Consider the following 14892-nt stretch of genomic DNA (forward strand, 5'->3'; position numbering starts at 1 on the left):
GTAAAAAATGTAAGCTTGGCTATTCAGACAGAATTGATATATTAGTATTTGTTAGTGGGGAGCACAAGGGAGTTGCTATGTGCTTTACAAGCTCCACTATTCCTGTTATTATTACTGTGAAATACCAAGAATGACAGCTCTTACGAAGCACTTTAAGAAGTACCCTTGGACAGTAGCCCGGATCTGACAAAGTGAGAGAACATTGGGCTTCAGTAGAGGATAACAGAGGCACAGTTTGCAGATTTAGAAAAAATACACCATTAGACAGGCTTAGGTCTCAAAATAGGAGATGGGCCCATTTTGCTATGCAAAGTCACTGATGCATCAGTTTCAAGGATGATGCACTGTTCCCAAGGCGATGCATTGGTTCTGCTCCTGTAGCAGAGGATTCATTGATTCTGCGAGCAGTTCGCTGGTTCAGAAAGTGTTGCACCGAGTCCGTTCAATGGCACAATGGGGATGTGCTGGTTCCAATCAACACAAAGGCAAAGATGTGCTGGTTCTGAGCCCCGCAACGGCAAAGATGCACTAGCTCCGAAGAGGATGCGAGGGTTGGCCGAAGAAGCACCTTAGGCCTTACTTCCAAGGGTCCATGACTGGGGTGGCACCACTGGGCGGGGCAGACTCACAGATGGCAGAGCCCAGCTGTTAGAAGCAGGTAAGTAGGAAGTCTTTTATGTCCCTGAGACTTCAAAACAGGAGGCAAGCCAGCAAGCCCTTGGAGGCACCCTGGGTTCAAGTGATGCAGGTCCAGTCCTTTTTACCCTGGCAGAGGAACAGCAGGCAGCATAGCAAGTCAGGATTCTAGCAAAGCAGCAATCCAGCTCAGTGGCAGCCCTTCAGTAGCACAGAAGTCCTTCTTCCTGGTATAATCTTCACATGTCCTGAAGTGTACTAAAGCCATGGTGTCAAAGTACTTATACCCAGTGATGCCTTTCAAGTGGATGAGACTTCACAGAAGGGCTTTGAAGTGCACAGATGTCATCCCTTCCTGCCTTGGCCCCAGACTCACTACAGGGGGTTATGCAGTCCTTATTGTATGGTCAGGACACAGCCTTTTCAGGTGTATGTGTGAGGGGGGTATGCAGCCTTTTGTGTGGAGACAGGACAGAGCCTATTCAGATGTGCGGGTGAGGCTGTGACCAGCTCCTCCATTATATCAACCAGTATGCCCATCAAGCCACACCCAAGCTCCCTTTGTGTGTGGCTATCTAGAGGGAATATACAAATCTTGACTGCCACCCAACCCAGGTCAAACAGAGATAGGCAATGGGGATCCAAGTGGCTAAAGTAGAGAAATGCCAGCCTTTTAAAAGTGGACAAATGTTCTGAATTGCAATTTAAAATTTGACTTCACCATAAATTGTGCTTTTAAATTGTGATTCCAGAGACATCAGACTTGTGGGTCTCCTCTCTTCCCAATTTGGAATTACATAAATGAAAATGTAATAAGTTAATCACAATGTTATGCTTGGGAGAGGTAGGCCTTGCAACAGTGAAAAATGACTTAGCACGTTTTTCACTACCAAGACATGTAAAACGTAAAGGTAAATATTCTGCCTTTTACATACATTGCACCCTGCCCTGTGGGTTATACAGCGCCTACTTTAGAGGTAACATATGTATAATAAGGGAAGGGTTGGGCCTGGCAAAAAGGTTGTTTTGCCAGGTCGACATGGCAGCTTAAACTGCACACACAGGCTCTGCAGTGGCAGGCCTGAGGCATGGTTAAATGGGCTACTTAACCATGTGGTACAATCAGTGTTGCAATCCCACTAGTTGCTTTTAATTTACAGGACCTGTGCACAAGAGTTACCACTTTACTAGGGCTTAAGTAAATTAAATATGTCAATTGGGGATGGACAACTATTACCATGTTTAGGAGAGAGAGCACAGATTCCTAAAGCCATCAAAAACGAGGTCAGACAAATGGAGGCGGTAGGCCAAAAGTTGGGTGGGGGAGACCACCCTAAGGCTGTCAGGTCATCAAGTAGTATTTTAATAAACGCGAATAGAGGCAACACACTGCTTAATAACCACAGTTTTTTAAGGTTGTCGCACAAGCATTGTCATGGGCAGTGTTCCAGATTCCCCATCCCGTTCTAGTGAGGCTGGTCATGACCCATTTGATACTGGAGCCATTTTCTAGATGCAGACCTTGCTGGACCCCACATGATAAAGTCTAAGTTTGACATTAGGAGTAAACTTCAACAGCACAACAACCTAAGTTTTCTGCAAAACCTCAACAGGCTTGCTTAACTGAAATAGTCTTAACTGACATTGAATAGCAGCCAACAAGTGCAGGAGGACAGGTGTGTGTCTCTGTGGGCTCCACTCTTCTGATGCAGAGGCTCTGGGATCTTTTTGTCTTTCTCCGATGATGGATCAGGCTTTTTTAAAATCACTGGAAGCCAACATTGGTGTTGAACGTCCTCCTCCAGGGCTCTTCAAAATCAGTAAATATTCCTCACAGCATCCTGGGCACAAATATACTGGGGAGTGGCCTCCTCCTAGTTCACAAGGGTTGCTGGCTGTCTCTGCACATGGTTGACTGATCTTACTACACAGTGGCCGCCACCAGGCACACAGGGGTCACCAACTGGTACTGTACAATGGTCAACGGTCCTTATAAAACAGTGTCTCCCCTCCTGGCATATGGGGAAGAGATCACTGACAGGGCTGCAGCAATGTCCACTGAGGATGCTCTGCTCCCTTCATTCACTGTGTGTTCCATACATAGACCTCAGGAATGTCAACAACCTACATCTCCTGTCTGGGAATTGCAGTCCTCACCTCCACTAAACTTTCCAGGCCATGCGTTTCCAAAATGGAACCCACAGGTATCAATGTCATGTACCATAGACAGGCACACACATACATCTCCGCATGCACACTCAAATATCACACGCTGCCCATTGCTACACACAATCCATGTAGGCAAAGGGTGATTTAAGTACCCATGCACTGAATTTTCCATGAATGGGCTAATAGGCATCACTCCAGTGGCACAGGTAAAAATGCTCCTTCACACTTCTGATTACTACTGAACACCAAACGGGTATGCTCCCATCACCGTGCTACTGTGACTTATCCCCCAGGAAGGACAGAAGCCCTCCATCATCATGAGGGTAGAGCTCAGTGCACTACTCTCAGTCCAAAAAGACTGAATTACCATGAGACAGGCCTAGGTCATGCCGCATACACATGATCCGTGTTCACCATGACCAAAAACCATTACTAGCTGTCCAGATATCAATTTAGCTGAGGCACTCAAGGCAAAGGTGCACATCTGTCGCCATACAGGAGACTTTTCATTCCAAATGTAAGTCACGAAGATAGCACTGGGGAAACAGGCTTATAAAAGGTAACATGCTGAGTGACTAGGGAGGCACAAAGCAATGTTTTGATAGACTAAGTGACTAGGCACATGACTGGGGTACATGGCAGACTAAGACTGAGCAGGTCCATGTAGCCAGATAAATGGAAGTCGAAAACAGCAGGTGACAGGCTTTGAGCAACACCCACCAGTAAATATGCTCTCAGGGGCCACAAAGATATTGGTTTCAGATACTCAGGAGCTCACGTAGCAGCCTGGGAGATTGAGTAAATGAACAATTCACTGACTGAGTAAAACACAGGGTACAGATGAGTAACTAAAGTAACTGCAAGTAACAGACACTGATGACCTGGAGGAAAAAAGGTGCAGTCTCTGACACTAACAGGAAAACAATCTGCATACTCGTACAATTAGCAGGAATCATGCTTTAACAGAGGGGTGAGAGAGATGGCAGACTGAAAAAGACTGAGGAAGCACTGGGTGTCAGAAAAAGGGACAGAGTTGACTGGAGGAGAAAGAGTAAAGAATACATATTAATTCACTTGACAGTTGCGGATTTGCACATGTCGAGGGTGCAGGGGTGTGAAACAATAGATTACTACTGCTATTTGCTACAAAGTATTCATGCATCTGGAGCCCTATTTTACCGATTGTGAAACAGACTAGACATCAGCACAATGATCATGCCTGCTATATTTATAGTTTTGCAGCTGGGGTGCAGAAGATACACCATGAGAAGGCTAAGAGGGAATTTGTCAACTATGCAGCCCTCTGTGCCATCATGGAATGGAAATATTATAAAGCTAACTTACAAGAAGGCCAACCAGTCACAGTAAAACTAGTAGAACAACTTCTACCACTTGTGGCCTCATGGCTGAAGATAGTAAGGGCCCAATTACCAGTCTAGCAGTCTGAGGACCACCACACTAGTAGACACGTGCTACACCAGTGGTCTGACCGCCTGTAGGACTTGCACGTTTTGGCAAATCTTCCCTAAAGTTTTTGCTTTCCCCCTAGACCGTTTTCCTGACAGAGTTGCTAATTTAGAAGCTTTGGGTACTTTGCCACTGCTGATCAGTGTCAAAGTACAAGTGTTCCCTATGTAAAGTGTAATGGTAATTGGTTGGCCATTATTAGTATGTTTGCCGTACTAGTTAAGTCCCTAGTAATGTGCACTGTGTGTGCCAGGGCTAGTAATGCAAAGGTGCGTGGAGTAGGGAATTCAGGCCTGCAGTGTAGGGCCTGCGTGAAGTTTGCTAAGTTAGCATGTTGTCCTGACAAGTGCAACCACTTGTCAGGCCTTACTTTCCCTTTTACATACACATTGGGTACCCCTGTGGTAGGTCCTGGGTAACCCCTGGGCAGGGAGCAGTGTAAGTAAAAGGCAGGACATATATTGCGGTGTGTGCTATATTCTGACAGTGAAAAACACTCCATTTAGTTTTCGCTGGTGAAAGGTCATTCGTCCCGTAGGACAGAATGGGGGATGCTGGGTATTGTGTTTTGGTGGACTAGTTTCCTGTAAGTTTATAATGGAGAGGTAAATTTTGTATGTATGACCTCACCGTGTCAAAACATATCTCTCTACGAAAGGGGTTTTGTCACTGTGTGTTCAGAACCACTCTTTTAGAAAGTGGCTGAGTTTTGTGCTTGAAGCATTTCTGTGTGTCTCTGCTGAATGTGGATTGACTGTCTGGATCTGAGAGGTGAGAGGAGCTAGGAGAGGTCTTGACCCAGGGAGGGGTTAAGCTGGCACCAGGCTACCCCAATCTGGAGAGCAGGGGGGAGGAGAAGCCTGGGAGGTCAAAAAGGCCTGGCTGGTGCTATAAACCAATTGACCCATCTCCTGTTGAATGATTAAGGATACAGACCCCCAGTATCAAAGCAGGAAAGATGACACTGGGAGGGAGACACCCAGAACTGATTTATGGAGGGGTCGGGGACCCCTGAGGACAACAAACTTCAAAGATATTAAGGGGTGTAACTATGAGAGCTGAAACCCCTGAACATTGGAATGAAACAAAAATGGATTGAGACTGAAAAGCTTGGACCCATTTCGTGGTGAAAAGAACCTCTGCTAAGGAAGGAGCAACTGAAGAGACTGCTGGGGAAAAGACCACCCCTTGCTTCTTGATCTGGGGCTGATCTGCACTTTGCTGTTCTAACCAAAGAAGAAGCTGTTGGGACTGTGCTTGGAAGCGATGGGTCCCCCTGCTTGACGAAGACTGTGCTTTGTGCTGTGTCTTGTTTCCCCCCTCTGCCCGAGGTGAGCTGGCTCCCTATTTAGAAACACAGGAACATAAAAGTCTCTGGAGAATTTTCAAGCGATGCGGTGGGCATGTGTTGTGGCAGCTTGAGACCCTCTGAAGGTGTGCCCTATGATCTTGGACACACGAAGGAGGAGGGAGACTCGGACACCCTGGGTCTGTGTCATGATGCACAGGACGCACTGGTGAAGAGCACCTGGCCAACCTGGGCATCACAAGTGAAGTGAGTCTCAGACGCGCTGGGTGCATGTCATGGTACACCACAGGCGTTAGGGAAGAGCGCCTGGTCAACGTGTGCACCAAAGCTGAAGTGAGACTCATACGTGCAAGGAGCGTGTCGTGGTGCACCGCAGGCACGGGTGAGGAGCGCCTGGTCAGCATGTGCACCGGAGGTGGAGTGAGTCTCGGACATGCAGGGTGCGTGTCGGGATGCATCGAAGGCGTTAGTAAAGAGCGCCAGGTCATCGAGTGCACCAGGGGAGAAGTGAGTCTCGGAAATGGTGAGCATATCATGGTGCAGACGAAGGCATTGGTGAAGAGCGCCTGGATATCGGGGCACCTGAGTTGGAGTAAGTCTCAGTAAAGCAGTGTGCATGCTTCGGTGCAACCTGGGACTGTGGAGGTGACTGGCTGATCATCGTGTGCACCGGAAGAAAGTGAGTTTCTGCAGCATGGTGTACGTGTCTTGGTGCCACTGAGACCGCAGGAAGTAGCTCCTGGTGAGCGTGCACTTCGGAGTTGACAAGGAGTTCCATCAGCATTGTGTGTGTGTGGCTTTGTGCCAGAAGAAACTCGGAGGGTGCAGTGGTGAACGAGCACCTGGAGTAAAAGTAATCTCAGGGGCATGGGGTACATTGCCCTTCGGCCACCGGAGACTTTCCTAACAGTCGTGGCCCAGACCAGCCGCCCCGCAGGAGCAGAGCTGCGAGGCCGAGCCGCTGAGGCCTTTGAGAAAGTTCTACACGGAAGGCCCAGTTTGCAGAAGGAGGAGAAGAGAGTGGGGTCGCGCCCCCAGGTAATGTGGATTACTACCTGGGCGGGGTGCGGGCTCAAGGGGTCACTCTCTCAGCCTCTCAGTCCTTCTGATGATGTGAGCCTTTGCTTCGGCTCAGAGTGGTGCCCGTACAGACAAAAGGAGTGGCAGTACAGGGGCCAGAGGAAGAAGCTGTACTCTGTGTCATCTTTGAAAGGTGTGGGCAGGCAACTGGTATCAAAGAGGCTGATTGTCGGAATACACATTGCCAATATTGCTGCTAACGAACTGCCAGACTGTCTTATGATTCCTGACATTATTATTGCCTAACAAAGTACACGATTGTAGCGCTACGCATTTCATTATTTCTTCCTTGCCAAGTACTGGAGTGTAGAGGCCCGCATTGCATTATTTCTTCATTGCAAAGTACATTTTTGTAGTTACGCATTGCATTATTCCTTAATTGCAATGTACATGATTGTAGTGGCCTGCATTGCATTATTTCTTCATTGCAAAGTACGTGATTGGGGTGCGCAGTACATGAATGTAGCAGTACGCATTGCATTATTTCTCCCATTGCAGGTACCGGGGTGTAATGTTACGCATTGTATTATTTCTCCTTTGCCCCGCACAGGATTGTATTGTTACGCAGTGCACTATTGTTTGTCCATTGCAACATGTGTGATTCTAGCATTAAGACCAGCATTTTGAAAGCGGTGGTTGGGATTTGAACCTACCAGCCAGAACGAATATTACCCTTTATTCTATGTTGACTTATGTATCGTGTGGTCTGATCGTATATCTTTTTGTATGAAATTTATACATGTTTTTATTAAACTTGTGTGGAGTTAATTTGTGGTGTCACCAGGGGGTTATTGTGGGTGTGGTTGAAAATACAGAACACTTGTGCCATGGAGATAGGTCTGGCTGCTCGTATCCAGCTACTAAGGGGGTAAGCAGGGCTATCTCAAATGGTTTCCTTACTTGGCCTAACATTGAGTGGGGAGCCCAGGGTCTCGCACTGGGTGACAGTAGTGCAGGACTGGGACTCCTGCTTCCAACACCGCCCCATTATGACTTGTGCGGTCACCGCTATGGTAACCGGCATTCCCTGGAGGTAGCAAGGTGGTCTTGAGGCAGCAATATGCTTGAAGGGACCACCTGGCCCCGCCAAGCATATTACGAGTTTCCACTCCATCGGCAGTATCATGGAGGTTCTTACTCCATTTAGATTGTTACGGAGAAGAAACAAAGGTGGCCCTAAACATGTGGATCCAAACAGGGGGACACATCAAGTGCCGTTCTGTGTGCATGCACACCATTTCCTGCATTGCATGGACTATCGATTCCATGCCACGCAGGAACCTTGTGTGGTGTTCCCATTGCAGTGCCTTTTTCAAAGGCACCGCAGTGGGAACCTCCACGCAACCTGCCCGCCAAACAGCTTTTAAGTTGAAATCTTGCTGGAAGGCAGCGGTGACTCTTGGCGATGAGGGGGCGTTGCCAAGGTGTGCAGGCTGCCCCCGCAAAAAGTCATTATCGGGCCTTAAGTAAGCAGGCACTTCTGTTTAAGTGGTCAGCAAAAATAGATAGACATGTAAGGAGAAATGCGCAGTGACAGAGGAAAACAAATGTGTACCTCAAGACAGAGAGAAAGAGAGAGAGAGAGACACCGGAGGGGAAAATATGAGTGGAAGGGAAATAATTGAACAATAAGAGGTGGTGAGAATGAAAGAGTGAGTTAATTGGCAAAGAGAGAAAATAAATTTAAAAAAACAAACGAACTAAAAACACCAGTAAAAGAAGAAACAGCTTGGCGACAGGATAAAAAGGAGGAGATCTCCGGCGTAATAAAAGAGAGATAGACACCAGAAGCCTGGTTGAATTAAGATTTTGGGGCGGCAACCTCGGATTAAGTTATCACATGTGTTTTCTCACACTTGTACTCTGAATTTATCAAAGTTTCGATCTGTTGTTGCGTGCTCTAGGGTGTACTCTCCGTTGCAGAGTGCCAAGTATAATCCAAACAGCGTGCCCTTTGATTGGGTGACGTCCCCTAGTCACAGCTTGATCCCAAAAGGGTTGTAAAAATTCATTAACATAAAGCTCAAAGAATAGCGTTCATTGTCAATGTATTCCGTATTCAGAATTTCTTTATTCCTTCAATTCAATCAGTATTACCATTTGCGTCTGATTATATCCATTTCATTTAAATCATGATTGTGGCATCCAGCCTTATACCCAGGGCATTATCCAATGCATTTCGGCTATAATCTAACCTTCATCAGGGAACTGGGTTCTACAAATAACCTCTTAAGTGCTGCGTCGGGGCGTTGGCCGATGGCAGCACTACCTCCCCAGTGCTGCGCACGTCCATTGGACGTCCATTCAGCACTAGTTCCAATGGACAGCGCAGCACTGGGGAGGGATATTTGCGCCGCATCTAAGGTGTTATAACGATATGTCCACTTTAACTTCTACTTGGTTTTTTCACGCCGCTGAAACAGGAGATTTAATGAGCACCTGCTTTAACGATATAGCACAATAGAGATATATATAAAACAAACTCTTTTCTATGATCAAATTGTATGAATTCTATATGTATTTTCCCATGACTCCTCATGCATGACGTTTTATTTGTAGAACCCAGTTCCCTGATGAAGGCTAGATTATAGCCGAAATGCATTGCATAAATATTTGAATGTCTGATAATGTAGTGAATCTTTTCGATCTAAAATAGTTCCTCACGCATAGCAATGCAAGGATCCCAAAGGAGGTGGAATGACATAACAACTAGCCAATAGCATGAGGTGAGAGTGTAATACTGTGCAGTGGTGGAACCAAAGCCCATCCTCCACTTATTTTTTATTAGTAACAAAATGTTTTCCAGCAATTTAGCCCAAATAGAAAAAAATACACCTGACCCTGCCCATTTCATTTACTCTTTAAATCCAGTTTGATGATGTAACAACCAAGCTCCAATCATGTTTTCCTTTTCAGTCATTTCAGAACTCAAATGCACATTGTTATACAGAAATTATACCTGTGACCTAAAACCCTTCAAAAATGTTTTGTTTGTAAAGCGTAACTGCAGTCAAGAGGTCACATAAGGTAATGAACTTCATGTACCTTGTCACATTTTAATGTAAAGCAAATAATTTCCTTCAACATCATATGTCACCCAAAATACCAACATCATTAGGTCTAGATATACATGACAATGTTAAGAGTGTGTAAACAAAATATGTAAACATCAGTTCCATATTTTTACATAAAGTACACCAATCTGTCTATTCTAAATGAAAATAAGTTTATAAAGACAAAGTTATTACTTAAATGTAGACGTGCTTACTGTCTAAAACATTCACTACTTTGCATTGACAGATAAACTAAAGTATGCATACTTTGGTTTAGATATGGCTAAACAAATTATGGGTATATTTATTGTTACAATCATACTTAATGACATGTTAATTAGACGCCCCACTATTTTTGTACGAGTTGTGCTCTGGTTTTCAGCCCAATAGAGAATGGTACATGCTGCTAATGGGCAGTGGATGGTGGCCCATCCTTCTGGGTTTCAGTAAAAACCGGAGCACTCTGCTGAGGGAGGAAAAGGATGCTGCATTCTTGTGGGAGGGAAAATTCTGATGCGTCCTGCCGGGCAGAGGTAGACGCTTGTGTATTCTGCTAGGGTACAATAAATGGCAGTTCATTCTGGTGGTTTATAATTAAAACTGGTGCATGCTCTTGAGGTACAATAAATAGAGCTACTACCTACACTGGAGGAGAAGTGTGGCTCAATGGTTAGAGCGGCAGACCCTGATGCAGAGGTCTAGCCCAGGACCAGGGTTCAATTCCCCACCTCGGTGGGTCTTGGGCTCAAAATTCCACGGACCTGATAATTCTCGCCTCTATGCCTATTCTAATCATAGAGTCCCACTCTGCAACTCTGGGCAATAGCTTGCTTAATCTCCACAACGGCCCCCACAACCCTAAGGATGCCTGGCCTCCACCCTGGGGGGTGCCCAGGAGTGGATGCCTCACAGGGAAAGCCAGGACGGGTTCCACAGCGGTATTCGTACAAGTGCCTTGAGACCCTTGTGGGTGAGTAGTGCGCTATACAAGTATCAATTTATTACAAAATTAAACGCAATGGCATCCCACACATCTGTGGTCAATAGCCGCTGGGGGCTTCAAATCAGGGAACAATAAATACTGCTGCTATTTCCAGCATGGGAACCAAGAGTACTGAAGCAACCATTAGCATGGACAAGAATTGTATTGAATTGTAATTGCATTTATATAGCGCTTACTACCCCTGATGAGGCGTCAAAGCGCTTTTTCGGCGAGTAGCAAGCTTCTCCGGAACACATAAAGGATTAGTGGTGAATTACTATAGTGAAATGTGAAAGTAATTTGAGTGGTGTATATGTTGTTGGTCAGTTATTTGGATTGAGAAGGGTAGAGGAGGGATAGAAGAGGGAAAAAGGTTTGCATATATATAACGCTTGTTACCCTGATGGGGGTGTTGTAGAGCTTATTTGGAGAGTAGAACGTTACTCCGGAACACATAATGTAGTCAGACCCTAAATAGGGGGAGGTTTGATTACACTTTCACCCTCCAGTATGTTCTGTCTAGGGAAATTTCCCCAACAGAAAGCAGAATAATGGAACATACCAAAAAAAAACAGGTTAAAAAAATATCAACGCCAGCCAGGCCTTATTCAGCGGGGAAACAGCTGTCAGCTACAGAGCATGTCTAGTGTGCGACCTTCAAATACCAACACACATGATAATGTGTTTTACATCGATTACAAGAAGATGGGGCGTGCAGAGAAGAGAATTATGGGCCTTCGCCTGCAGACTGGAAATGTCACCTGTGTGACTTCGCCTGCCTGGCTGCTAAAGGTGGGACTCTGCAAATGAAATCTTGTCACAGCCTCACTCTCAATGGAGCAAAAGGCAAGCATTGTTAAAACATTTAGTCTCAGCACCGGTCAGGTTGACGTTGAGGCCCCGCCCCACCCCCACAACGCCCCCCCCCCCTCCCCCCAAAAAAGAGAAAAAAACATGTTATTAATCACTTCAAAATAATGAAATGTTACATGAAGGGAAGGGAGCATTCTCCTTAGTCTGCGAAATGCAGACTGTACATAACGTACACATACATCTCCTTCAATGTGCAACGTCTACCAAGCACGTGCAACGCAGTAACTACAGATTTGATTGACCAGGAACAAAAACGAGCAATTTGACGATTAGAACAATGCGAAACGTGTCTCTGTGGCCTTTGCTAACAGTACAAGAGACGTGCAGTCGCAGATAAACCAACTTTTAATGCAGCTACAAAAAATCACCCCAAGAGCTTCAGATATTAGAACCTCGTACACGTGTGTGACATCCCATGTACTGTGCACTTCGAAATATAAAGCAATGTGACCCAAAGAACCATATTCAAATCATTACTATGTCATTTTACATAGCAGCGTCGTGACGTCAGCATCTGTCGTCTCCGCATAAGGCATTAAAAACTGAAACTGACGTCGTGCTTTTGGGCATCATTACAGCTGCTGCCAGGGACCGCAATCACAGACCTCACATAGTCTATCCCAGGGTAGCAGGTGCTACTTTGAGCTTGCTCAATAGCCCAGACAGTGCATGTTCTACCCCTGGTACCACAGGGCGTGAAGGCACAGCACAAACAGACAACTGCCCAAGAGCCGTGACTAGTAGTTTCTTCCACTCCGTTTGCATGGGCGCTAAAAAAAACATGAATGGAGCGGTGCGCAGGAACACTCGCCTCAAGTGCTCCTCCCCGGCACTTTCGCCATAGTGGTATCGACGGTGGCCCCATTCCACAGACCACTCTGCCTCCTGGCGCTTAAACTTAGTCTGAAGTCTCCGGGACGGATAGATGGATAGCACCTCCCCAGGGCCGCCTGTCCATCACTGCTGGCTTACAGACGGGAACAGGTCAAAAACGGCGGCTTCTCTACAAGAATACACTAAACTTGCAGGCTGCATCCAGCGGACCGGCCACGCAAACTTCTTCCTTCTAGAAAATACTGTCACGTAGACATGGCGCGAGTCACACACCAATGTACGTATCCCTCAAGTGATGTACATCTTCATTTTTTTTTAAAACAATCTCGATCTTTTATAGTTTTTTCATGATATATATATATATATATATATATATATATATATATGTTTCTAATTCGTGTCATAGTAGCATCTGTTATTTACAGCACATAGAGCAAGTAAAACTATTGATTTTTATATATCATACAAACTGGTGTCTAGAACCCTCCTTCCTGAGGGGACAGTTATCCTTCAGACACCTATTGTCTCAACAGTCGTGTGTTTTGGTGCACGCTTCCTCTATGGAGGAGCAGCTGTTGCTAATAGGCGGCACTCTTTCCACGTCGAGACTGTATTCCCAGATTACAACACCTCTGCTCCTGTGCGCCTCGGCTGCACCCTTAATGTGCAATTCTATAAGGAAAATCCTTGCCATTGTCTCTGTTGCATTACATCATGCATATTCCTCCTACTACTTAACCCTTTGCCTGCCAGACTGTGGGCAGTCTATAGTGTCGGACTTAATGGATGCAATTAGGGATACATTAACATATCACTCATTTTGCAAGCGTGTCACCATATGCTCCAACATACACAGCATGCAAAAGCTCAAGACGAAACATAAGGGGGGAACATTTCTATAGGGGCTCTGCTGACAGTGCGGAGAGGAAGGAAGGCGTGATAAGCTGTGGGAGGGTAAGGTGTATATGGGGGTGCATGGTCTAAGAAGGGGCTCTTAACCAGGGGTGTGAAGATGAGAAACGCCGGTTCCGGCAGTACCTAGCCTGTGGTTTCCTTCTCCTCCGTCAGCGGTTCAGTGAGAGCTGCAGTCTCCAGCGGCTGCTGTCTGGCTCATCCTCTGTCACACACACATCTCAGGGCGCAGCCGGTCTCCCGACCCTCCATCACGCCCGCGAGTGACCCTCTCCCTGCCCCGGGGGCAGCTGACAGCTCCGCATCTCAGCACCAAGAAGCCAACCCTTCCACCGGCAAAATGGCATAGTACTACTTCTTTTTTTTTCCTTTTTTTTTTTGCTCTGGGAATCAGAAGCCGGTAGAAACCATTGTTAGGAGCAGAGGAGGGGAGGTGGCTCTTAAAGTCCCAGCATCCCTTTCCTTCGGAATTGAAACATCGCTCCAATAAGAGGGTGTGATCTTGGGAGGACGCATACCTTTCGTTCAACTAGCAGGTATTTCCACGTCACTCTAGCAAAATACGCATCTCACAAACTTCAAGAACAGAGATCATATTTGGCCAATAACCCCCTCGGACCAGCCCAAGATAACATCAAACATACACCCGGGCATCTCTCATTCACAAGTCTTTCTGCCACACATTCGGATTTTGCCTTATTGGACTGGGACCTCGGTTTCCCTTACGGGTTCTGTGGTTTTGTACATGACCTCCAGCCTGCCTCCTCCAGTCAAACTCTATTTGAATTGAAGTACAAGTTTAAGAGGACGATGGCACGTGCGCTAAAGCCACTGCACTGCCCAGGGCCATACTGTCTGGGACTAGACACAACCAGCGAGAAAAACTCCCACCTCAGGTGTGTTGAGATGGCAACCACGAGAGCATCCCACTGCTACACTAAGTTTGGGTTTGTATTAAGGTACACCGTACTTGTGCACCAATTCTATGTATTATTCTTAAGATCATAATCACAACTACCAAGGCGCATAAAAGGCGTAAGAATCTCTCGTAACGGATATTAAGAACTTCCTGGAGAAGAATTCATAAAAAATGATTCGTGCGGCCAGAATAGACTCCGGGTAGGAGGGTGGCTTCAAACCATCACCGGAGAGCTGGGTCTCTGAATTCTGCACCACGCTCCCCAATCTTGGGGTGTGGCACTTCTACCCGCTCACAGGTGCCGTCCTCAGGTCGCCCCGGCTGACGTCCCCTGGCTGCTGCTGCAGTGGTTTCCACCAGCCCTTAAATACATTCTGAAGTAATCGCGCGTGCTCCGGGCGGGCTGCGCGGACTGAGCGCGCGCGGGGAGCAGAGCAGTAATGACTCCGCCAGCGGCGCCGGGCTCAGCCTGGGTTAGCCCGACGATGCCTCCCGCACACCTGGGACCGCACAGGGGCAGGGAGGGGACGGGGCCCTCCAAGAGACGCTGGTTCTCCGCCCCTCCGCTTTTCTTTGTTTTCACATGTTCTCCCGGGAATTGCAACGTCCCCTTTACCGTTATAGAAAGGCGCGGCTCTTCACCTGCTTCAGGCATTCA

At 46.7% G+C, this 14892-nt stretch overlaps 1 protein-coding gene across 1 annotated transcript in view; it reads right to left on the bottom strand.

Annotated features, from left to right (window-relative positions):
* Positions 1-13650, bottom strand: part of PPFIA2 (PPFI scaffold protein A2) — a 1928138-nt gene extending 1914488 nt beyond the window's left edge. Inside the window, exon 1 of the mRNA XM_086919614.1 lies at positions 13442-13650. The gene's annotated coding sequence lies outside the window, so the exon portion shown is untranslated. The remainder of the gene's footprint in view (positions 1-13441) is intronic.
* Between the last annotated feature and the right edge of the window lie 1242 nt (positions 13651-14892).

This window comes from Lissotriton vulgaris, chromosome 1_1 (genome assembly GCF_964263255.1).
Source record: "Lissotriton vulgaris chromosome 1_1, aLisVul1.2, whole genome shotgun sequence".
NCBI lineage: Eukaryota > Metazoa > Chordata > Amphibia > Caudata > Salamandridae > Lissotriton > Lissotriton vulgaris.